The sequence below is a fragment of the Rattus rattus genome, chromosome 14 (assembly GCF_011064425.1).
Source record: "Rattus rattus isolate New Zealand chromosome 14, Rrattus_CSIRO_v1, whole genome shotgun sequence".
Lineage (NCBI taxonomy): Eukaryota > Metazoa > Chordata > Mammalia > Rodentia > Muridae > Rattus > Rattus rattus.
In genome coordinates, this window is record NC_046167.1 from 58,519,219 (window position 1) to 58,544,487 (window position 25,269).

The following is a 25,269-nucleotide window of genomic DNA, read 5'->3' on the forward strand; positions in this document are numbered from 1 at the left end:
GAGTGGATTTCAGTTGGGACCACTGTGGTTTTCAGGTACTGATGTCTGGCTGGCCTGCTCCCTTCTCTCTTCCTTACAGTCTCTCATGCTTGAGTTATGTAAAGATCAAGGGTGTCTCTGAGATTTATTTATAGCATTTCCTCCTCCCTTCGCTCCCTTTAGAACCAACCATATATCTCCTCTTGCTCTTTTTCAAACTCCCAGCTTCTTTCTTCATTAACTGTTATTAGAACATATGTGTGTACATTTGGAATACATACACCTTTGAGAATATAGCATGCTCTCCCTGTCTAATAGTGTTTCTATGCATGTTTTTGGGCTGACCATTTGGTTTTGAACAACCAGCCGGTGTGATCTTCCCTGGGAGAAGCATTTCTCCTGCTCTCAGCATTCCTTGGTTACCTGCAGATTTGGGCAGAGCTGAGACCTTGTGAGCTGTTTTCCATCCACATTGGCATATCCTTTGGTGCTGTCCTTGTTCAGTTCATGTTTAAGGCAAGGACTGACCTGTACTAAGCCAGAGTCAAATGCAAACATAAATCACCTCTGTTCCACCTTTCCAGACAGGAAGTTCCTTGTTATTCTGAGGTGTCTGCACAGTTGACGTTACTGTGTCTACATGACATCAGGCAATTTTGTCACTTTGCTGGTCTCCTGGAATCTGTGCATTCTGCTTTGACAAGCTGCCTACACATCCACCACCGTTTTCTTATTCTCCACCTATAAGTGTCACGGCACACCCATTCTCCCTCTCTCTCTTCTCTCCCTATTTTTCAAAGGATGGGTGTGTTTAAATTCATCACCATCATTGCTAACAGCATACAGCCTGGTTTTGTCCATTTCTCCTTCTACCCAACACGTTCTGTTTTTTGGTTGGAATGTTTCCATCTTGGCATTTGTGACCAGGTACAACTGGATTTAAAACCATCATGTTTCTATTTTATCTCACACCCACACATCATTTTTTTCCCTTTAATTTGTTCTTAACCAATTTAATTGAATATTCCCTGTAACTTTTCTATTACATTTTATTTGTTGCACATTTTAGAACGTATCAGTACTCCCGGGACTCAGTATTCATAGATACCACACAGTTCCTCCAGCTTCTGTATGGTTTGCATAGCTGAACGGTTTTACCGGCATGTTTCTCAGAGCATGTTCCTATCGTTAAATAGTACCCAGCTACAGAGCAAATGTAAAGATAAAGAAGTAGAGGAGGAAGCCGAGGTGCTTTTCAAAGGGATGGCTCCCCCTCGTCCTCCTGGAGATCAGGAAGGCGAAAGGATTCCATGCCGTTCCTCAGTTCCCTGCCCTTGCTCATGTGTCAGTGGAAACACATTTGGACTTTTCCATCGTGTGCCTGCGAGATGTAACGGTATCACCCTCAGCTGGGATTAGGTATGTCTAAAATGCTGGTACCCATCTCCTGCACTCTAATGAGTGCCATTTGAACTGAGATGTGCTGAATCAATTTGCCAGATGACCACAGATAATGGCAGACACACAGATGAGCGAGGATTTGCATTGATACCCGAGAGTCTGGCGAAGAATTCTATCTTTAGTAAGAAGATGAATGAGGAAAAGTATGATGGATACAAATAGCAGGGTTCATTACACAATAAGAGGGCATTATCAGACACGCGATGAAGATAAATTCCACCGATGTCAGGGGCATCATATTATTATATCTAATCTATCATCTCGTTAATGCTATTTCTATGGAAACATTAAAAGAAATTAAAGTACTAAAACCTGAAAACCGATCTGACAGCTGCATGGGACAAAAAAAAATATCATGATTTTACTGATGTATCTGACATATTTTCCCAAAGTCATGTTAATGACCAGTAGCTCCTGTGTAAATAATTTAGCAGATCATATGCATAAAGAAATCCCTGTATGTATTATAATATATTATTGGTTTCACTTTTAGGCACTAACACTACAATATCTATATTGCCTATGAAAAATATATGAAAAACAATAATTTGCTGTGCTTTTGTAGTAAGCACAACTCAACTCAGTATAATGGAATCTCGTATGATTTTACAGAATTTTGGAAGAATGTCAGACTCAGTTGCTCTAATAGCTGTCATAAGTAGGACATTTTTTTTGCACTCCCTCACATAGATGGAGGATGGCTTTACCATTTATTTTATAATTTCTACTCCTCTCTCACAATTTTCAGTGATACTTCCATGTATGTAGAGATGTGTGTGTATGTGTGTGTAGATGTATATGTGTCAGAGAGAGAGAGAGAGAGAGAGAGAGAGAGAGAGAGAGAGAGAGAGAGAGAGAGAGAGAAGAGGCCGGCCAATGGAGAAAGGCATCAAAGAAACCAAACATTTTCAAACTTAAGAAGTGAGACCAAATCCTACCTTAGAATGCTTACCTTTCTAGAGAAAAGCACAAAGAGAAATAACTGTAGGTTTCAGTCATCCCCCTCTGTCCTCTTATTCTTCCATACACCCTGCATAAAATTAAACTGGCTACCTATGACCTTGTGATGCAAAGAAACAGAAAATAAAAATAATCATGTAAGTTCCTCAGGCCTGTTGCAGGCTGATGCTGGCCTATGAAGTCATGGCTGCTTCCTGCGCCTCTGCTTGAGGATCATGGGGCATAGTGAGGCTCCAGCTCCTCTCAGACAGAACTGCAGCAAGTTTGTCCTTTTGACATTGGTAACAAACTTTGTGATGCTCAGGTGAAAGATATTGAGACCCATCGGTGATCGGAACTGATAATGTATTCATGTCCACCGATGTGACATGTTCGAATTTTCTAAGTCAAAGAGGAAGCCTGGACAGGAACGTCACAAAGAAGGTAGATTCCTTAATGTAAATCCAACTTGTTATTGAACATAATGAGCTAATTATTGGGCTTAAAAGGAGGGAAAATGGCCTTACCAAATACTATATGATGCAGATTTTAAGTTGAGTGGTGCCTTTACCAGAAACATCTGTTGTGAATACCTGTGGCCCAGCATTCCTCCTCAGACTCTTGAAAGAGGGGTCAGTGAGTTGTTGAATTATGTTAGGGACACTGGCTGCCCTCTGAACCTATAAACTGCTTTTGATGGGAAGGAGGGGGTTGACAGTCCAGAATGGTTAAATAATATTGTATGGAATCCTGAATAGAAACTTCATGTTCTGAAGAATTTAATGGACCAATGGAAATCATTTGTTCTTCCTCCCCCAGGTCTTTCTGTGTACAATCTAAATTAGTCAATGGTTTTGTAAACATCAGCCTCACCCTGTGTAGAGAGATATTTTTATATCGTTGACGTAAGTCTCTTGTAGTTCTCTAGTTCAGTGCACATCGGAAGCACAAAGTTGGGTCCTGCTCTCAGCGAAAGAATACACTGTAGCAGCAGCACCGGGATAAAGGATCTTGCCAGCAAGAATCAAGGCAAAAACCAGACTTCCTTTGTCTTTCTTTTAGTTACCACCTGTCAGTGCTGGAGGTCCCCCACTTTAAATAACCTGATCAAGAAAATCCCTTTTGGAACAGAGAGATGGCTCAGAGGTTAAGAGCACTGGCTACTCTTTCAGAGGTCCAGAGTTTAATTCCCAGCAACTACATGGTGATTGACAGCCATCTGTAATGAGATCTGGTGCCCTCTTCTGGCCTGCAAGCGCACATGCAGGAAGAACACTATATATAATAAATAAATAGATTTTTTAATTGGATATTTTATCTATTTACAATTCAAATGTTATCCCCTTTCTCAGTTTCCCCCTCTGCAACCCTCCCTATTCCATCCCTTCTCCCCTGCTTCTATGAGGGTGTTCCCTCACCCACATACCCACTCCCACCTTGCCATCCTGGCTGGAGACTGGGACATTGAGCCTTCACAGAATCAAGGTCCTCTTTTTCCATGGATGCCCAACAAGGTCATCCTCTGCTACATATGAAGCTGGAGCCATGGGTCCCTCCATGTGTACTCTTTGGTTGGTGGTTTAGTCCCTGGGAGCTCTGGGGGATCTGGTTGGTTGATATTGTTATTCTTCCTATGGGGTTGCAAACCCCTTCAGCAACTTCAGTCCTTTCCCTAACTCCTCCACTGGGGTCCCCATGCTCAGTCCAATGGTTGGCTGGAACATCTGCATCTGAAATAGATTTTAAACACACAGAGAGAGAGAGAGAGAGAGAGAGAGAGAGAGAAGAGAGGAAGAAGGGAGGAGAAAGGAGGAGGAGGGGGGAGGGGAGGGGGGAGGGGAGGGGAGGGGGGGAGGAGGAGGGAGGAGGAGAGGGAGAGAGGAGAGAGAGAGAGAGAGAGAGAGAGACAGAGAGAGAGAGAGAGAGAGAGAGAGAGAGAGAGAGAGAGAGAGAGAGACATTTTAAAGAAGAAAAAAGTAAGAAAATCCCTTTCAGGTGTGCACAATGGCTTGTAGACTACAGACCCAGTCAATCTGCCAGTTTGAACAAGTGATTTTTGAGACACACACATTAAAGGTTTGGTCTCCAACTCATTTCTCCACTGGGAGGTGGTGGAAGTTAGGTCATTAAGAACTGCCTTCCAGGGGGATTATGGGAACTTATCTATTCCTGTTTGTTTGCTTGCTTTAATGTCTAGTTCCATGCTTTTCCATCAATTTTCTATCCATGAGGTACTTGCTGCCTCGCTGCAGATACGAAACCCACAGAGGGCAACACATCATGGTAATGTAACCTCAGGCAAAAATATTTTTCTCTTTCCGAGTTGCTGGCTGCAGGTATTTTGTTACAGTAATACAGAGTAAACTAGCACACTAAAGGTAAGTAGGAGACACATTTCACCATCTAACACCATTCTTTTCTAGGTTCTCCTTCATGATCCAAGTCAGGAATATCCTGTGATTACATTTAATGATATTTTAGTCATCTTCATGTTTATAAAGTCAGCAAGAAGAAAGTCTGTATCTTTGACTGTTTAGAAACTGGGATAAAATTACTTCAATTATGTAAATGTTACAGTCATCTCTAACAAAGGGATCATTTTATTTTTGCTGAACCAATCCAGTTATGTAAAGGAATTTTCTGAAGGGCTCACAGGGAGCTGATGTCTTGGTTGGAAGCATGGATTTGGGCATTAAGTATAGCTCTATCAGTGTGAGGAATGCTTTTAAGGTTCTTTTTAAAAATTGCAAAGAGCTGAAATATTTATTGTATGTCTTGTTAGGGCATGGAGTGACTTATGTAAATTGCCAAGGGGTAGATTTTAAGTAGCCAAGTTATGTGTACAATATTTGAAGGTTTAAGGTTGTTATTGCCACTAAAATTCATTAATAAGAGTATTAGCCTTACCTAGTATCACTTTCAATAATAACTAGGTTGCATAATGATAAGGGAATGATTTGCAAATGAAAACAGAAAGACAAAGCCATGTCTGAATATCCTGGGAAGAAAAGTCTAAGTGCCCCGTGAGGAATTCTGCACAGCATCCCCATCTGAGGAAACTGCCACTCATGTGCTTTGATGTAACATCTTTGTTGAAGAGTGTCCTCAATGCTTGAGTCAACTTGTCCTCCACCCACTAAGAGAAGATGCAGTTGGGGATTGATCTTGTGCACTGTGCATTCCGATACTGATTTCTGTTCCCAGAGATCTGGTTACAGGCACGATTACCATCTCCTGTATTAGTGTTATGTAAAGAATGTTCCTGGTTATCTCTGATTGGTCAATAAAGAGCTGAACAGCCTATGGCTGGGCAGAGGAGATAGGAGTCTGGACTTCCGATCTCAGTCAGGGGTACCAGGTAGGAAGGGAAGGAAAGGACCTTGAGCAAAAGAGGTAGAGAGGTCACATGGAGAGCCCAGGAGGATTTGCATTGAGGATGTGATGAGAGAGCAGACATGAGGACACACATGGACCAGAGTGAGCCGGGGAAAGACTCAAATTGAAAGTAAAGGTTCTGTGGCTGGGAAGTAAATAACTTAGAGGATTAACATAGCCAGATTCTGTCCAGCCTAGGTTTGGAGCTTGTCAGTAAACTTAATAAGTCTTTGTGTCCATTATTTGGGAGCCACAATGGAAACAGATAAAGCTCCCATGATTCTTCGTGATTAAATTACACTCTAAAAACTGCCATGTAGCATTCTGTGGGAGGTAGTCTTTCATCGCAGTTCTCGGAGCGACACTCCTGGTTTGTCAATTCCTTGTGTTTGGTAGTGTTAGGAACAGCCTGGACACGGCCCCCACCGTGAGTCCCTGTGGACAACTTCACACTGCGTACTAAATATACTACATTGTTGTACTCTGTGGTGTGCAAAAGCAGCTGTATGGTAGAAATAAGCTTGGGTGCACAGCAAAGAGGTGTGTGTTCCAAAGTCACAGAGCCAGCTTATTGTCCAGGGCCTGGGCGATGTCACATGATGCAGGCCTTGCTGTGTATCACACAAGGCCATCCTGGAAGTGGGAAAGAAAGACCCAGACTCATCCTTTGGCCAGTAGAGCTTTAACAAGCTAGCCTTTCATTAGGCAAATTCCTAAACGTTAGCGAAATTCTTTTACGCAGAGACTGCTAAGGGCTGGGTGTACATGTGATCTACTCACTGTTCTGTGGACGCTGATAGAAAGTTCTTTGAGGTTGCTTTTCCCAGAGTTCATAGGCAAAGCATGGGGGCTGGGGCTGAGGCTTGTCCTTGGTGCTTCCTTTCATGTCGTGAGAAGGATAGTCATGTGTTTTAGTTTAGCTGAGACATTCAAGAAGGGACAAACAGTAGAGGCTTTACATATGGTGGCCGTCAATGTCACACGGACCTCATTTTCTTACACACAATATATTTGTTATTCCACAAGCTGGTTATAATTCACTTGAGAGCCCCTTTCATTCAATTTTATCTAATAAACCAATGAAATGGCCTAGTGAAGCCTTTATGGCCAGTGTAATTTGGGTGAGTTCCTTAGCCTGCATTTCCTTTAGGATGCTAAGGGTATTTCATTACGCTTCCACGGCTTTTCTTCTCAAAGAGCTTAAGGAAGAGAAAGTGCCCCAAATCTGGGTACTGTTTTGATGTAGGTATTCAAAATCATTCTCAAGATGAAGATTTGCTTGGAATAAATCAGCTTCCATTTACTTTTCCTGTGGATGAACGTAGTTAGTAGCCAGTGGCTTTATTTTTAACGGTGCCACTGTCAGAGATCAGCTGTCATTTAGCTCCTTAATATTTTTCTCATTCTTACAAGAATCTCCATTATTGGGGCTAGGAGATGGCTGTGTGGATGAAGTGTTTGAAGACAATCACAGAGACCCAAGTTCAGATATCCGGAAAATACATCAAAATCTAGCCACAGGGTTGTGGTGGTGCATGCCAAAAATACTAGATTTGATGGGGTGGAAACAGGAAGATATGCAGCAAGTTCTGGCCAGTGAGTACTACCAAACTAATTGCACATGGGTTTAGTGAGAAATCCTTTTGTAATGGGTAAGGTAGGGAACAACAGAGGAAGATACAGAATTGCAACTTCTGGCCTTCACACACAGAGACAGAACCCCTTTGAGTGATTTATTTTTATATCACCTATTGAAACAGCTGATTTTTTTTACCTTCCATTGATAACAGTCATGACTGTTACTAAACGATATGTATTACTGAGGAAAAGTAACCCACCAGGAAATTTAAAACTGCTACACTAACGGGGCAGTGGTGAGGTACACATTTAGTTCCCGCACTCAAGAAGCAGAGGCAGGTGGATCTCTCTGAGTTTCAGGCCTGCTTGATCTACAGAATGAGCTCCAGGACAGTCAGAGTAACAGAGAAACGCTGTCTCAAAAACAACAATGACGACGATGACGATAACAACAACAGCAACAACAACAACCAGTTACGTTCTGCAACAGGGAGAGGTAAAGAGACCCTTTAGCCAGTGTGGGAAGAAACCCAGCAAAAGAACAAAGCACATCTCTGTACGCCCAGCAGGAGACGGAACAAGTTAAGAGGCTAACCTAGGCTATGGAGTGACTCTCTTTACCGGAAAAAAAAAAAAAAGCAGCGAGGACAAAATAATGGTAATTTTCAGGGTTCGTGTTTGTTTTCTTCAATAACTGAACAAAATCTGAAACCAATTTTGTTCATCAGCTGCAGACTTAACTGTAGCTGCTCTTGTACTCCTGAAAATTGATTTATCATCCTTCCGACTGAATGCCGTGGCCAAATGACTACCGAAGAAGCAAGGCGTTTCTACATGGGTTACCCGTGAATGACGTAATGCAGTTATTAGGCAGAATGAGCGCAGCTCGGAGCTGAGCTGATGGGCAGGAGGTCTCTGCAGCCGGGCAGGAACTGCAGCCCATTAATCAGATCAGCATCGCTCCAGGCTATGGAGCTCGGAGCAGGAAAGGGGAACAGCCCGCACTGAAACCTGTCTTTGCCCTAGGTCAGGGCAGGTTGACATCCTCTGTTAAGCAAATGAGCAGTGGGGACTGAGCTTTCTGTGTGGGCGTGACTCTGATCTTCGGAGGGTAAGAAGTTCTTAGAGAAACCTTACTGGACTCCCAAAACAGGAAAATCATGCTACCAGAATGAGATAAAGGTGAGGAAAGCGAAAGCTTTCAAACAATTGTTTCTCTCTCTCTCTCTCTCTCTCTCTCTCTCTCTCTCTCTCTCTCTCTCTCTCTCTCTCTCTCTCTCTCTCTCTCTCTTTCTTTTTTGTTGTTGTTTCCTACCTCAAACAAACGGAAAAGAATTAGGTTGATTAAAAGGAAAGGACCAGGAGCAAGGAGTAAACAGTCCACCTTCACTTTAATGTCCGGTGTATGTAATTATTTTCAGTAACAGGGATCAAAGTTGGGGCCTCACTCATGCTGAAAAAGATTTCCTGACCAAGCTCCATCCCAACCATGTACACACATGTGTGTGTGCGTGCGTGCGTGCGTGTCTTGTGTTTATGACCTCTGGCTCTATAGTTATAAATTCAACCACATAATACAAGTTTCCAGGTATTACGTTATATTTTATTATCCACCAAGTTGGAGAAAAATGTTTTAAATGGCAAGGGCCATAAATCATAGGAAACGAAACTTTTTTTTTTAATCTCAAGAACATTTTAGTCCTTTCAGCCTAAATCCACACAGACCACTCAAGGTAGTGACACAACAGATATATTCTTCTCCTTATAGGCCCATCTTCACGGTGTCTTAAATCGACTGTTGGCATCACGGGCCAGCTTGAAGTCAAGGGATGTAGGTCTGACGCAGCTCCCCTTCAGTTAGGCGGAAGCGTTGAGCTGTACTCGCCTGCAAACAGCCCATTTGCTTTTAGTTGCACACCAAGCCTTCCAAGGGAAAGACGGTTAATACATTGATTGTGTTCCAACTGGAGTTGGTTTTAATAGAGATTTATTAAGTTTCACACTGACAATCACGTACTCAATGTTTTACAATTTAGTCTTTATATGACCGTGTCTTGTATGTAAGACCGGATTTAGCTCATTTTCTTAATTCCTCAATCTGGGAAGACACGCGTCATAGCTAAAGCAGTTCTGACATGTCACGGACTTTGTTTTCTGGTAGGGCTAGGGGAACCCCCACATTTGATAGTACTGCAGATTGTGAACAACGCTATAGCCATATAGATTAATATGAGGCTGCAAAGAAATGAAGCAGTTTTCATAGCTAAAATTATTTCAATTTTTTAAAGCAAGATTAGAGAGGAGATGGGAGGAAAATGTTCTGAAAAGATGTATTTAGTAAATTTAAAAATAAAAAGGTTGTAGCTACAAGTACTTGAGGATGGGAATGGCATCACTAAATCTCTCCAACACAGACTACTGAACTACAGTTTTGAATGCGCCTGACCAAGCCCATGTGTCTTAGTTAGGGCTTCTGTTGTTCTGACCATTACCAAAAGGCAACTTGGGGAGGAAATGGTTTATTTGAACTACATTTCCATATTGTTGTTCCTCATGAAAGGAATTCAAACAGGGTAGAAACCTGCAGGCAGGAGCTGATACAGAGACCATGGAGGGATGCTCGCTGCTTATTTGTTTGCTCAGCTTGCTTTCTTGTAGAACCCAGGACCACCAGCCCAGGGAGGGAAACACTCACAATGGGCTGGCCCTTTTTCTGTCAATCAATAATTGAGAGAATGCCTTTCAGCCAAATCTTTTGCCAACTTTCTCTGTCTCTGTCTCTGTCTCTGTCTCTGTCTCTGTCTCTGTCTCTGTCTCTGTCTCTCTCTCTCTCTCTCTCTCTCTCTCTCTCTGTGTACCTACATATCTGTATCTTTCTGTGTGTCTCTGGGTGAGTGTGCATACCTATGTGTCAGTATCTGTGTGTGTCTCTGAGTGTATACCTACATATTCTCTATCTCTGTGTGAGAGTGAGTGTGTACCTGCATATCTGTATCTTTGTGTGTGTGTGTATGTGTGTGTGTCTACCTATATATCTCTATCTTTGTGTATATGTATGTCTATGTGAGTGTTCAATAGTTTCACAGTGGTTGAAAGTAAATTTGTTTACAACATGCGGCTAAGCATTGAGTAGCTCTAAGTAGTTGGCCAAAAGAATTGGGGTGTGCCATGATCACATTCTCTGTGCTGCCCTCACTTAACATTGTGCAAATGGATCTAGTCCTTGTCCTTCCTTGTAACCCAGAAACTGTGAGAATGTTTCAGGATTTATGCCTACAAGATAACCTGGTTGCTGTACACACAGTACCATTCCATAAATACTTTGAGACTTAGATCAAGAATGGGACCCATGGTCGTTGGTTTAGTTTGACCACTGAAGACTACTGTTCCACCATCATTCACCCCGGGACCAACTGAAGCTTGAAAACTAAATTTTAGTAACACACTTGCTTTTCCTTTAGCTTCTGTTTTCTTGGGGACTTGACTCAAACTTACTTAAAATAGGTTATTAGAGTTGCATGAAAATAGTGCTTTAACAGTTGTTTTAACTTGACCTTAGCTAAAATACCAAGAGGTAGTAACAACAACACTTTAAAATGTAGTTAGTAGGTGACAGAGAGCAAGCTTGGTCTTAGAGCCATTTTATGAAATCAGAGTATTCAAGGTTGTTTTTAGGTGAGCACAGCAGGTGGCTTAGAACTACTGTAGGTCCAGTTCCACGTAATCTGACTCCCTCTCTTTTTTGGCCTTTGTGGGTGCCCATATACATCTGGAGTTTATTCACACAGACACACACACAGATACACACACACAGACACACACACACTTAAAAATCAAGGAAAGTCTAATTGTTATGACAACCAACATAGTACTTGTGAGAACCACCAACAATCTAGAGTGAGTTGAAACAGACAGAAATATCGTTTTAAGGGGAAACAGTATTAATTCAACAGATCTTTCACTATAGAACCCCAATTACAATAAAGGTGGTCTTAATCCATTTAATACAAATATAATAGGGACAGATGCTGTAGTTTGGAATTGGTGAACTGTTTGATTTCTATCTAACTCACATTTACAGCTAGAAAAGTTTAATGGATCTATGGTTTCTTCCTATTTCCCCAAATATTCGAGGTACCACTTTCTGTGGTCAGAGATAATGTTTGAGATGTGAAATCAATCAGGTTCCAGATGCTTTTTACATCCTGGGAAGCTGCAGATTATCTGAACAAAGACATTGGGTGAGGGTAGATAATAATTCACTTGATCCAAAGAGATAAGCCTCTCCAAAGGAAATTTTTCTAATCTCTTTACAGAGTAGCTATATAAGCAGACAGATTTTTACTTCATCAACACAATCACCAGTTCTGCAAATCAGAAACGCACTGTTACATGAGTTCAGGGCAGTATAAACATCTACCTCTTACAACGGCACTATAGTAATTCATTGTTCGCATAGAGCCCTTCTCTAGAGAGTGATGTAGAGCCTCAAGCATTTCACCCCTCCCCTGGCTCCTTTAGGAGGACGGTGTACATCTGAGCACATTGATTATTATTACAATGACTTCATCTCATACAAGGAAAGCAAAGTGGAAAACTATACAGCCTTGTAATTTTCATCTGCCCTGAGTTTTCACTCGCTTTTTTTATTTGTTAATGTTAAATGACGCATCACCAATAACTGCTTTATTAAAAGCATTGGCCTGTTTATATTGTAATTGGGGTGACTTATTTTTAAATTTCTTGGCCCATGTATATTTAGTGTAGAGGACCAAAAACTATATGCCCACAACTCTATGTTTTCATTGTTTGCTGTGTTAAATATTTACACAGAAAGTGTCTAAAGGTGGGTGAGGTTTTCTATTACATTAATGGCTCAGAGATGCAGTTACAGAATTGGCCAAGAACAAGGCTCTTAGAAAACCTGCACCATTTTGTAGTCCATTGTGTCTGAATGTAGCCTTTCTTTCACAGCGAGGCTAGCAATTCTTGGATTAACTACAGATTCTCACAGTGTAGAAAAGGCCCCCTATAGAAAGGTGGTTATCTTGCCAAGATGATACAAGGCTATAAAGAAATGTGCCAACCTGCTTGTGCCAAGATGCCCGCCATGCGTTCCCTTCTACTGAGTCGGGTGTAGCCTTGCTGAGCGTTGGGCTGCACCAGGCCTGTCTCAATGGTTGCCTGTGCCACATGCCATCACACTGTGCAGCACGCAATCAGAGGTGCGTGGTTACAGTCGCAGCTGACTTTTCAGGAAGGCAATTTGGCCCTCGCAAGGCGTCAAGCATCTTGTAGAGCTTTAGCTCTGTGGTGAGATCTGTCGCAGACAAATGGGGAGATGGGTTGGTTTGCTTTTGTGACTCTCAGTGACCTTTGCCCATCTCTTGCTTACATACTTAAAAAATGTCTCCCTCTGTAATTTCAGTTGTCTGAGCTTTTGGAAAGGGGGGCATGTTCTGAGTTTCTCATGAATTTATCAGAGTCAATGACTAATAAATTCAAACCTTGGAGGCAAGATTGTGATAATATATACCTGTGACATCAGCAGACTCTTGATCAAGGTGTAGAGCTTAATAATTAATTAATTGATTGATAAAACAAGTTAACTTAATTAGCATGGAGACACTCAAATACAGGCCCAGTTCCATTCTTCTCAGGCAAGCTCCTTAGCCCAGATGTCCCTACAGCCACCAAGAATAGTCAACTTGTCTTTAGAAGACAGGAACATGTGAATACCTTATACATGATTTATACAAGCAATTGCATACATATATATATGTACACACACACACACACACAAACACACATATTTGTTATCTCTGTGGTGAGATCTGTCACAAATAAAGTGGGAGATGAATTGACTAGTTGTAGTATATATGTATATGTTTTGTCTATCTCTCCAGAGATAATCACTGTTACGTATTTGGCCTTCAGTAATCCCCGAGTATCTATGGGGGATTCCTTCTAGGACCCCTAAGGGTAATAAATCTGTGTCCTCTCAGGTCCCTTTAAAACATACAACGTTCGTGAGTTGTATAACCTGTAGACACACCCTTAGAGATTTTAACCATGTCTAGATTACTCTTAACCCAGGTATAATGCAAATGCTATAGAATTAGTTCTAATATGTGTTGTTTAGGGGATGGAGATGAAGAAATAAAGTCACTACAGCTATTCCTTACCCCCTCCCCACCCCTGTGGCTTCTATCTCCAGTGGAATGGATCTGAAGAAACAAAACTCAAGGGCACAGACAGGACTGGCTATGCTTATGGTGTTCTACAACTCAAAAATAAAAACACAAAGATTCTAATTTAGATTTCTCATTCCCCACTGAATGAATCCAGGACATTCATCCTAGAGAGAGCCTTAACTATGTAATCAATCTTTTCAAACACAACACTAGTACTTTTAAGGAAAAGAGTGATGTCTCGGGTCCTTTTTTAATCAGACACCTAAGGAAACTACAGAAGGAAAAGGACGATCAAGGCCAATTATTAAGTTGGGCCAATTTACATATTTAATAACTTGGAGGGGTCACACAGGTCACGTTCTAACCGAATATCTGTCATCTCCTCCACGTCTGTTTCTTTCCCCATTTGCATAAGCAATTGACAGCTCATTAAGAGCTCATTAGAAACAGAGAAGACCCTGTAATCATGGAAACACAAAACGGAGCCGTCCTAAGGAGCGAGCCTTTACCGGAAAATGTCTTCCATATTTCTGAAGAATGTGGCATATGTCTCTGTTATCTGATAGCGAGGGCGAATGTGCAAGATACACGTCTGTATCAGTGCATGACATTGTTGTGTAACATAGTGCAACACTCACTAGCTGCAGCCTGTTTATCTTAGCAAGAAGAGAGGATATGGGGGAAAGGATCTAAAATTCCATAACTTTATCATGAAAGGGAAAGTTAACATGTGCACATTCTCCAACTAGACTCTCATATGTGTGTGCATATAGCACATATATTTTATATGTATTATATCTGAACACATAAGGATTAAAATAAGTCTATACTAATATAATTTGTAATAGTCTGTATCATATTCTGTTAATTTCAGATAGCCATAAATTGGAGAAATCAAATAATCTTATCGCTTAGGAATAACCTATATGAGAGAACAAAATAAACTTGACTCTACTCCTTCCTGGCAAAATCTGTTCAGTGTCTAAGTTTGTTTTTTTTATTCACTTGCTAATATACCCGGGACCCAAACAAAAGAGACAGAATCCTAGCGGTCTCTGAGGAATGTTTGCCTGATACTTTAAATCTCAAGTACAAAAGCCCTACCATCAGATGAAAGGCGACACTGGTGGCCACGGCTGCTCTCTGCCTCTTGTACAACATGAGGCAGAGTTTGTGAATTGAAAGCACTTTTTAAGCATGGAAGAATCCACAGAACAGAAGCAGGGAGCGCCACAGTTGTTCACATCTTACTGGGTCTCAGGACTGCAGTCTTGCTGGACAAAAAACCATTCTGGAGTTTCCAAGTCAAATCTCGTCATCCCTCAGGTCTGCTGAAAGCCATTGTAGCAGCCAGGACTAAGACACTTTTCACTGATACTATATTTCTTTTATATTAAATTCCATAAGCCAGAGCAGAAGAGGTGGGGTTCATGGGTTGTGAACTATTTTCTTCCTACTCCTGTTGCTGTTATCACTTAGCATTAAAAAAGCACGGGAAGCCACTGTCTTTGTTGAGCCAATTTGCATGTTTCTTCCTGGGATACATTTGAATGGCCAATTTGATCTCAATGGCACATCCTTTGTAACATGAAATAAAACAGGGCCCTCAAGAAAAGTAACTCCATACGAACCCCTGCCCTCTTAGGGCGGTGAGTAAAGCTGGAGTCTTGGCACTCTGTGTGGTGGTTCCCTTTCTCTTTCTTTCCTTCCTGTGACAAGCAGCCATTGTCCCCTTGGTGAGATCTGCAATATTACTTTGACCCCAGCCCATCAATCTGCCTCAATTGGATAATGATGTGTAATCGCTTTCTTTCAGGGGAGTCTATAAATTTGCCAAGGCCCCATTCTTCTCTGAAGGACTCCTTATGCTCGCTCCCATTTGTGCAAATGAGCTCTCTTTTGCAGAACTAAATAGCCATGCACACGATCCATTCTGTGGGGAGGCACCGGGTGGATCTCTGTCGATTTTCCACGCTCCGGTCTTTTAAAGGAGACTAAGTCGGACACACAGAAACCCGGTGGGGGGTGCCCCGAGCCAAAGCAACATCACAGGCAGCCGCTTTTCTCATTAAGACCGACCCACCGTTAGGTCACTTCAGTACCACCCTTGTAATCAATGAGCCTAATGTTTAGTGCACAGGGAGCCATAAGGAAAGGGGCGGGGAGGCGCTCTGGGAAGGGGTAAAGATGAAGAACACAGAAAAATCCAGCGCTTCTTAGTCTCAGCAAAGGCTATGAAGAACGAGGATAATACGCTCGCCATTTCTCACCAACAATCAGATTCAGTTCTATTTGTAAGACCAAACCCCACATGTTTAATGCTTCTCGTTAAATAGGGTGAACAACTCCGTGTCAGAGGCTACAGCTGAGCAGGTGGTCAAAGTGTAGGAGCCCTGGCTGACTTTAGGGTGTAATAAGGATTTGTTTTTTTTGCTGAGACATGGTCTTCAAAGAGATTCCTTACCACAACCAAGCGGAAACAAACAAACAAAAGAAAGGAACTCAGGGTAGGCCGTGATCCATGTTGCTCCTGTATTAAGGTGGTCCCAGAAGGATTTGCGCCGCTTGGAGAATTGTCCCGTGGAAGAAGTAAAAATGAACGCAAGTCAATGACAATGAGTGTGTGATTGACCGCGGGCTGAGACACCAGGGCGGACAGATTCTGCCCGTTGAGCAGTATTCACTAGTAAACATTGGTAATGTCAAAAACATTGAAAGTTACGAAAGAGCTCTCTGATTAGTTGTTAGTATCCAGCAACTGCCATATTTTGTAGGTTTTTTGTTCATGTGCTAATTTGTTTTGCTTTGTTTCCAGTCTGGTTTCAGAAAATGACACAAAGAAAAAAGGTTGTCACAAACAAAGACCAAGCAATTGAAAACAACCATTCTTGGAGCTTTCCAAAGAGGGGGTGGGGGACTCATTGAACCCTTACACTCTCAAGCTCTTCATTTTGATATTTCAAACACTTAAAGATTATTATATAAAACATATAAATTATAATGTATAATGTGCAATTTATTTAATTAAATAATCAATCAGTTTACTTGTCAATTCAATCATTACTTGCCCTAGTAATATTTTATTTACACAGACACATACAGACATAGTCCATAAAAATACCATATGACTGTGTAGATTTTAGGGCACGATCGTGGGAGGACCACCGATACAGCCACCACTCCAACTAAGGAATGGACAGTTGTAATTGAAATGTTGATGTTGGGGGTTAAAAAGAAACTTCAACCTTCTAAGGACACCCTGAGAGGCATCCTGGGTTATTTCAGACCTGATGGAACCTCTTCTAGGTCATCTCATCCACATAACAGTGTCATAGAAGAAGCTGCTGCCCAGGGGGCATCTGTGTCTGGCAGAGGATGGACAGGGACCACAATTCCCGGTCTCACCACCAATTCCTGGTTGCACCACAGGCCTCCGGAGTGTCTAAGACAGCCTGCAGTACAGAAACATTGTACTGTCAAGCAGGTCTCTGTGACCATCTCAGCTGAGCCATAGAGTCAGTTGAGTCTGAAATCCTCAAAAACTGAATATTTAATATTTGAAGAAACTGTTGTGTTTAGTTCATAAAATGGCGGTGTATATGGAATTGTGATGATTGTAAGATGCCGAACACAGAGACACATGTAGAGACACACGTGGGCATTAACTAAGTCTTCAGCTTCACAGTATGCCATCATTGTTCAAATTACATCATGTGCCACGACTGTCATCCTTTCAAACCCAGATTTTACTAGAAGGTAACTACAAAATGGCAAAATGTGTGTGTATATCTGTGTGTGTATAATTATTGTTGTTAATTATTTTGCGTTATATCTACATGCACATAATACAAACATATATAATATATGTAGTATGGAATTATTTTTTCTAAAAATGCAAAATATTTTTTCAAAAATATTTTTCTAAAAATAAGGTATACTATGCATTGGAAGGAAATTTATATGATCAAGGAAAGTAAAAGCGAAATATTAAAAAATAAAACTTGTAGCTTTGCATATAGCTCAGTGAGAGAGCACTGGTCTACCCTACATTAACATCCCTGGGCTCAATTTTCAGCAGAAAGGTTAAGACTTTATTAACAAAGAACCATTGACCTAGAAAAATATTACAAAGTGGATTTTCTATCAATTTTCTTGCAAGATTCCGAGTATAAGTTTTCCTTTTAAACCTTGTTGGTAAAGATGATGGTTTGCGCCAAAGTTTCTTTAGAGAAAAACATCACAAATAAGTTTTTAATTATTTTGCAAAGGATTGTCTCTTACCCAAGGTCATATGCCAGCTAAGAGACTGAGTTAAACTTTGACCCTTGGGTCTGGAGAGATGGCACAGAGGCTAAGAGCACTGGCTGCTCTCAGCAAGGACTGGGGTTCAGCTCCGAGCACACACAATGCTGCTTTCAGTGTTGGTAACTCCTCTTTGGGGGATCTGGTGCTCTCCCGCTTATGGGCTCCATAGGCACTGAATGTATAGAACACACATCCATGCACCCAGGCAAAAATCCTCATACGCAGAAAGTAAAAGTAAATACTTAACAATGACAGCAACAACAACAGAATTTAAAAGTAAGTCACACTACTTCAAACAGATATTTATATTTTGTTTTTTTCTTCTAGTTATTAAGTTGAGTGAAATATTCATTTGCTTCAATATCCAAAACATACACCCTTAAAGTTAAAAGGGCTGTGTTTTCTTGATCCCAAACTAGAGATGTTATGTAAACAAGGATGATACACTGGATTCTGACCCTTGAACGAATTCAGGGTTTCAGGATATTGAGATGCTCAGTGAGTAAAGGCACTTGCTACACAGGATTGATGATCTGGATTTGGTCCCCAGAATCTGAGGCAAAATGAGACAATTGATTCCTGGGATTTGCTTGCATAAACACAACGCACATACACACACAATAATGATAATAATAATGATGATAATGGTGATGATGATGATGATGATGATGATGATGATGATGATAATAATAATAATAATAATAATAATAATAATAATAATAATAATAAAATAAGTACAACTTTAAAAAGTATTCAGGTTTCTCTGTAACCACAATATTGGCTACAGAAGAGCCTTTCTACCATTAATATACTTCTAATGAATCCAAATTTTGTTAATTTATTACTTAAAAATTCTGCTGTTCCCATCATCCTCCTGAGATAGACTCACTTACCAGAGAAGTACATGATCGGGAGCCTTGATTCCTGTATGTTTGGAATCCTTCTGAGAAGGTATAATTTGCATGCAATATTTCTCCTGGGAAGCTTGTCGATCAGTGTTGGCCTCCAGATATTAAACGTAAAAGTTACCAATACATGAGAATTATCATCGCTTCTACAAACAGTTCAGTTGGGAATTTTATTAAGAATTTTATCTTGGTGCAAAGGAGCAAATGGAACCCAGGGGAAGTTCTTCAGAAGATCGTTTAATTTTTACAAGATCGATTTGCATGCCTTTTGTATATGTATGTGTACCTTCGTGGGCGGTATATGCATGTGGACTTCAGGTAGCCAAAGAGAACAGAAAAAGGCAGCCGATCCCTGGAGCCGGGGCTATAGGCGTCTTTATGTGCAAGTTTGCAAGAACAGAATGTGCCCTTAACGGCTGATCCATCTCTCCTGCCCTTCAGGATGACTTTTAAGGAAAGATACTTGTTTTGTAAGCTGAAGACAAGTTCAAGTCCTGCTTTACCCACATGACCTCAGCTGGGTCCTTCCAGCCTTGGTTAAGATTTAATTTTGTAGGTTCATTTACTGTTTTAAATCTTTTAATTAGAGAGGATTGCCCTAATCATTAGGCCTGAACACTGCGTGTTCCGCTCACCACTGAAGCCTCTCAAGGGCAGGTTTAGATGAGTGCGCTGATTGGAACCCAACTTCACCTTGACCCAGTCTTGATTTGAGTTTAACCTTTTATTACCTAGGTGGACATCAGATAGGGTAATAGGGCGCTCTGAATATTCTTACAACAATTTGTAAGCGGGAATAAATCTCTCAACCTTACTGTGGAAATTTTTTGGTTGAAATACTATAAAGTATGGCATTGGCTAAGAATGCCAGACACATGGTCACCATGATACGAATCTATTATGAAAATGTACTTATATCACCTCTGAGAATTTTAAATTTAAAGAACAATATAGTGGAAAGATTGACGATTATACAACTTTAACTGTTTTATCGTTCCTAAGGAAATGCTTGATCTTTCTCTGCTCCTCTCCCATTTTATCATTTTTTCTCATGGATGCCTGGCGAATCTACAGCAGAGTATCAGCTGCTGGAGACCATGGCCATTGGAAGTACGGACGTCGTGCATTGTGTGGTTCAAGGGGTATATGATGAATGCTTTGCATGTGCCTGTTGGATGCATTCGTGAATCCGTGCAGTGTAAGCTCTTCCTGTGGAGGAGCAAAATCTTGTGTGTGAAAAACTAAACTTCTCCGCGCCATGACACATCCCAGCATCTTAAGTCACTTCAGCATCTTGTTTTCCATATTCGCACTGCTGTACTTGTTGATGTCACCTAGTTAAGTAATTAATCAATTAGGCTGACAAGGAACACACTTGGATGATATAAAAAGATTGCTGTAAACCAACAAGAAGAAGAAGAGAAAGGTTAATAGAAAGTAGTCAAAGGGTATGAAAAGGAATAAAAAGATTCCCAAACCGAAATGTGTAGGACCAGACCATCATTTGATATTAGACTTGTGCATATTAAAACAGAGAGATCATATTAAATGCACTAGGGCAGCAGACGTCGGGAATAAGAATAACGGCAGTGTGGAAGGTCACGCGGGTGGCGACATCCTGAACCGCAGCTTGCCTGAAAGTGTCCCCACCAACAGTCTATAGAGCACTGAGGACTACTCACAGGACACACTGGGAACTGGGATGAATTAATAAAAGCTCAAAACTGAGGGGTATGTGTGTGTGTGCGTGTGTGTGTGTGTGTGTGTGTGTGTGTGTGTGTGTGTGTGTGTGTGTGTGTGTGTGTTGGCTTTCCCTCTAAGAGTAGATGTAATCAGTGTCTATGTCCAAGGCTACATCAACCCCAGAAACGCCACCTCCCCAGTGATATGCATAGCTGTCCTGGTGACTTGTGTCAGCTAGAAGAGCCTTGGTTATAGAAGATGAAATTCATTTGCAGGATTTCAGCAAGAAGGGTGTCTTGTCCGTGGTCAGGTCTGAGAGAGGAGAGTTTCATGCCTTCGGACCCAATAAAGCTTCATTTCCTATGCGGGTTCTACCTTAGTTTTGGTGAGAGATCCATGTTTTAATGATTTGCTCCTAGGCTTGTACTGTTAGGTTTTACGTCACAGGGGCATACCTTGAAAGGGTATTGTGGAAGGCCAATATCTTTTTCTGGTTTGTTTCCTTGTCTGCATGAGGTGAGAAACTATTTCTGATATGAAGTGTTCCATTGTCACAGCTAAGAAAACAGAAAGAAAGACACAGACAGGTAGGCAGACAGACAAACAGACAGACAGGCAGACAGGCAGGCAGACAGGCAGGCAGAAAGGAAGGAAGGATGGAAGGAAGGAAGGAAAGTAAAAAAGAAAGAGAAGAGGAAAAATATTTAGGGCTTTTCAATTTTCTAAATTGAAACTCAGAAACCTTGGACTTAGGATGAAAGGCACTGAAGGTGTTGCATGGGAATCAAATACAATTTAAAAAATACTTTAATTCCCTCAAAAATACTTAACAAATTAGATCCCACAAGTTTGCTAAATTTCTTCCCTGAATGTGGAGCAGTGGCTCTCATTTTTTATGTGAGTTTTCGATGAAACAATTTGAATATGCTAATGTCAAGACTTAGTACTTTGCCCAAATATTAGCGTGTCAGACAGACATCATGTACAATTATTGCTTAGACGAACAATAACACAGTGGTAATTGTTGGTTTACTACCAAAAATTTGCACACTTGAGCTCTTAGATTTTTCATTTTTACAATAAACATGTACCATGTAGTTTTGTTTTTTCTCTGTATTTACCTCAGTGTACCATGAATGACTATTATGCTACTGTGAACTTTTGGATGGCATTCTTTTTTTTCTTTTTTCTTTCTTTTTGTTTTGTGCGATACAACTGTTTGATTGCTTCAGCCACCATTTCTGACAAATAATAGCTTCTGAAGAGAAGAATATATTTTTTCTTTTTCTCTTTTTATTTATTCACTTTATATCCCCGTTGCTGCCTCCCATCCACGTTCTCCCTCCACGGTCCTGTCCCCATTACCCTTCTCTGAGAGAGGAGAGGTCCTCCTTGGCTATCCTCCACCTTGGCACGTTAAGTCTCTGCAGGGCTAGGAGCATCTTCTACTGAGACCAGACAACCTGGCTCTTAGAACGTATTCTACACACAGACACCAGCCCACCGCGCTCAGTAGTTCAGGACCCACATGAAGATGGAGTTGTACATCCACTACATATGTGTGGTGTATGGGGCTGGGGGTCCAGCCTGAGCTCCACCTTTTGTTGGTGATTCAGTCTCTGGGAGCCCTCAAGGGCTCAGGTTAGCTAACTCTGTTGGTCTTTCTTTGGAGTTGCCATCCCTGCCGGGGCTCTCAATCCTTCCCCAACTCTTCCTCCATAGGAGCCTTGGGTGACATTCTTATTTCAGGGTTTGGCTGGACTCAACCTTAACTTTCAGAGGTTCCCATTCTTAAGTCTGCCTTCCATCATGGCCCCTCACTCCTCCAGAGGCTGAAAGGTCAGAATGAGAAGGACAAATGTCACTTGCTTTTTTTTTTTTTTTATTAGATCTCAATCTAGCATCTCCAATTTCTAGAATTTCAAAAATCAAACATGGAGGGAAGGAGATGAGCATGGGATAGTGTGCCGTGAGAGGGCGAGGACAATGGGAATGTCACTGAAATCTCACTATTGCATCTAATCCATGGACACTAATTAAAATGGAAATAGGGAACACATCCATTGAAGGAGGAAAACCCAAGATCGTCTGTGAGAAAGATGGATTCATATCCCGAGACAAAGGGTTGTCTCCACATCCTGCAGCAAGCCCCAGTTCATGTCCATTCTCACCTGGGGAGACAGGGAAAAGATGTGAACACCAGATTGTGGGGACAGCCACTGTAGAATGGGTCTGTATGCTAAAGTTATGACTGTCTTAGTAAGAATGCTATGACATAGGGGTCATGATGCTAAGTGAAATGAGACACTCAGAAAGACAACATCCGATTTTCTTTTATATGTGGGGTGAAGATTTAAAATTACACAAAGAATCTCTCTCTCTCTCTCTCTCTCTCTCTCACACACACACACACACACACACACACACACACAAACACAAACACTCCTTTGCACTCAGGACATGAGTATAGAAAAGAAACTATAGAATCTAGAAGAGATCAGTATTTGCAGTCATTCTATGTCTGAAGCATATGGGTCAAATACAGACAAAGATAGCTATGAATGAAGCCAAGCACAGACTTGTAAACTTACATTAAACCTTGTAAGTCTTTTAAAAAAATTTTTTTCGATTTTTTTGGTCACTCAAATGAAATCCATGCACTTTGTAGTTGAGAACATTCTGTCCCAATGTGAAAACGTGTAATTGGGTCAGTGGAGGCTAACGTGCAAAGGACATGAACAAGCAAGGACTGCTAGGGTGGATGAAGAGCTGAAGCGAGAGGAGGAGGGATGGAAAAGTCAGTAGGGGTTGGGTATGCAAATAAGAACCCGGTATAGTGCTGTGTACACGTGGAAGTCCAAAATAAAGACTACTACTTTTGAGTCTAGCTAAATATTAATTTTAAAATAGAGCAGTATAAATATTCCAAATTAATATTAAATATTCTAAATTAATTTTCATCAGCGTTTAGTATGTGAAGGGTGAAGTTTTTACCAAACTGGACTTAACAATGCTGTTATACTTCTTAAGAAAATGGAGGAGCTTATATTCTTTTAAAACCATCTCATAATGTGTAAGTCCAGTGCGGAAGGACAAACCAACTTCTAAGACTCTTTCTCATTTAATTCTAACACAGAAAAATACGTACAAACCACAAGTTCACGTATGGCAGATTTCCCACACATTGAATGCAGAGAGGACATTGTTATCCTGATAACTTTGTGTGCAGTACTCCATCACACTACTTCCTTGTTGACTTATAGAAGATACTCTGCAGGTGGTCAGCTAGAAACTTCCAAATGTCTGGAAATCAACACTCTAGCCCGGGAGACTGGATGGCTAAGCTGCTAGTAAAACAAATCAGTCTAGCTTAGCTCATGGCATAAGAGAACTCTAGAAACAACCAGCTATGGGCTCTAGAAGAAAGTGTGCCAAGCAGCTAGTGAGCTTTCTGCTCTCACAGGATAACTCCTATCACATTGTTTCTAACCCTCAATGCCAACTCATCTCAGATAAAATCCTATTAAAAGATAAAGCAATTCAGGCCCAATGTCAGCAAAGAGTTGGCCAGCTCTCTCTGCCCCCCGAAGAGGCAGCATAACATCACTGATGTAGCTGCCCCTAGATGGTCTCTACATAGCAAGTGTATTTCTTAAAGTCCTAGATAAACATTTCTAGCAGTGCAGAGAGATGGTGATGTAGGGGGAGTAAGAATTTGTGGATAAAATTCCCTGTGTTTGAGCCTCGGCCTAACCACCCTGAGGATCTGTTCTCAAGTTACAGAAGCCCCCTTTGTAAGTTTTCTCAGTTTTGACACCAATTTTACAGGAGTGTTCTATGGTTGGAGTAATCTATATGACTCTGTGGACAGGATATAAGGGAGGAATTAGACTTCAAAGCCCAGTTATGTGTACACATAGCCAAACAAACTATTAGAAAACCCAACAATTTTGGAAAGTGGTATAGGAATAAAAAAGAAACACTGTTTTGTGGTGTTAGAGTCATGAAAATATATTAATGTTATTGCTTCCATTGTGTCCAAAACATAATCGTTTGTGAGACCCAAGCACTTTGACCATAGAGTAATAAATGGAGACATTAGTAGAGCATAATAATAGAGTATTAATCCTGACAGCCATTGTGACATGGCAAGGTGAACCTTTTTGCCACACACCTGTTATTCTCTTTTTTTCCAAGACCTTAGCTTCCTGGGCTGCAGGGACAGTGTCAATGTTCAGACAGTACTGGAAATAGAGTATGATTTTCCTTGTTCTATTGTTTATCTTTCTCCTTGGTAACTGCAAGTGAGTTCCTTTACCTTCTGTCTTCTCACCCACCTGTCAAGTCTTGCATGACTCCAGTAACTCCAGGCAAGGCCTATACTAGGATTCCTTCAAGTAAAGACATCAGAAAGGCTAAAAGAGGAACTGGGGATTCAGCTAGAATAACAGTTTCCTAAGTCTACCTCGTGAATAGACTTAGCAACGGAGGAATTCACCAGCGCTGCAAAGAGATGCTCAGAAACCTTTGTCCAAATGCTACCTAAGAGTTCTCACACTAATTCCAACCCTTGTGAGGAAAGGGTGAACATATTCCAGCCTGTGGTCATCATCTCTTCTTATATCAATTGTTTCTTCCTCTCCCTTTGTTCATTTTCTGCCCCTGGGAAATGACATCTCTTTAAACTCTCTTTACTCCTACCTAGTCTCCTCTTAGATAATATTTAAAGACATTTTAAAACAACATTTAACATTATGAAGGTTTATTGACTAACTCAACATGGTAGATTGGTCTCAATTAATATATAAGACATTACATTTAGCCAGCTATAAGTATTTTACCTTTTA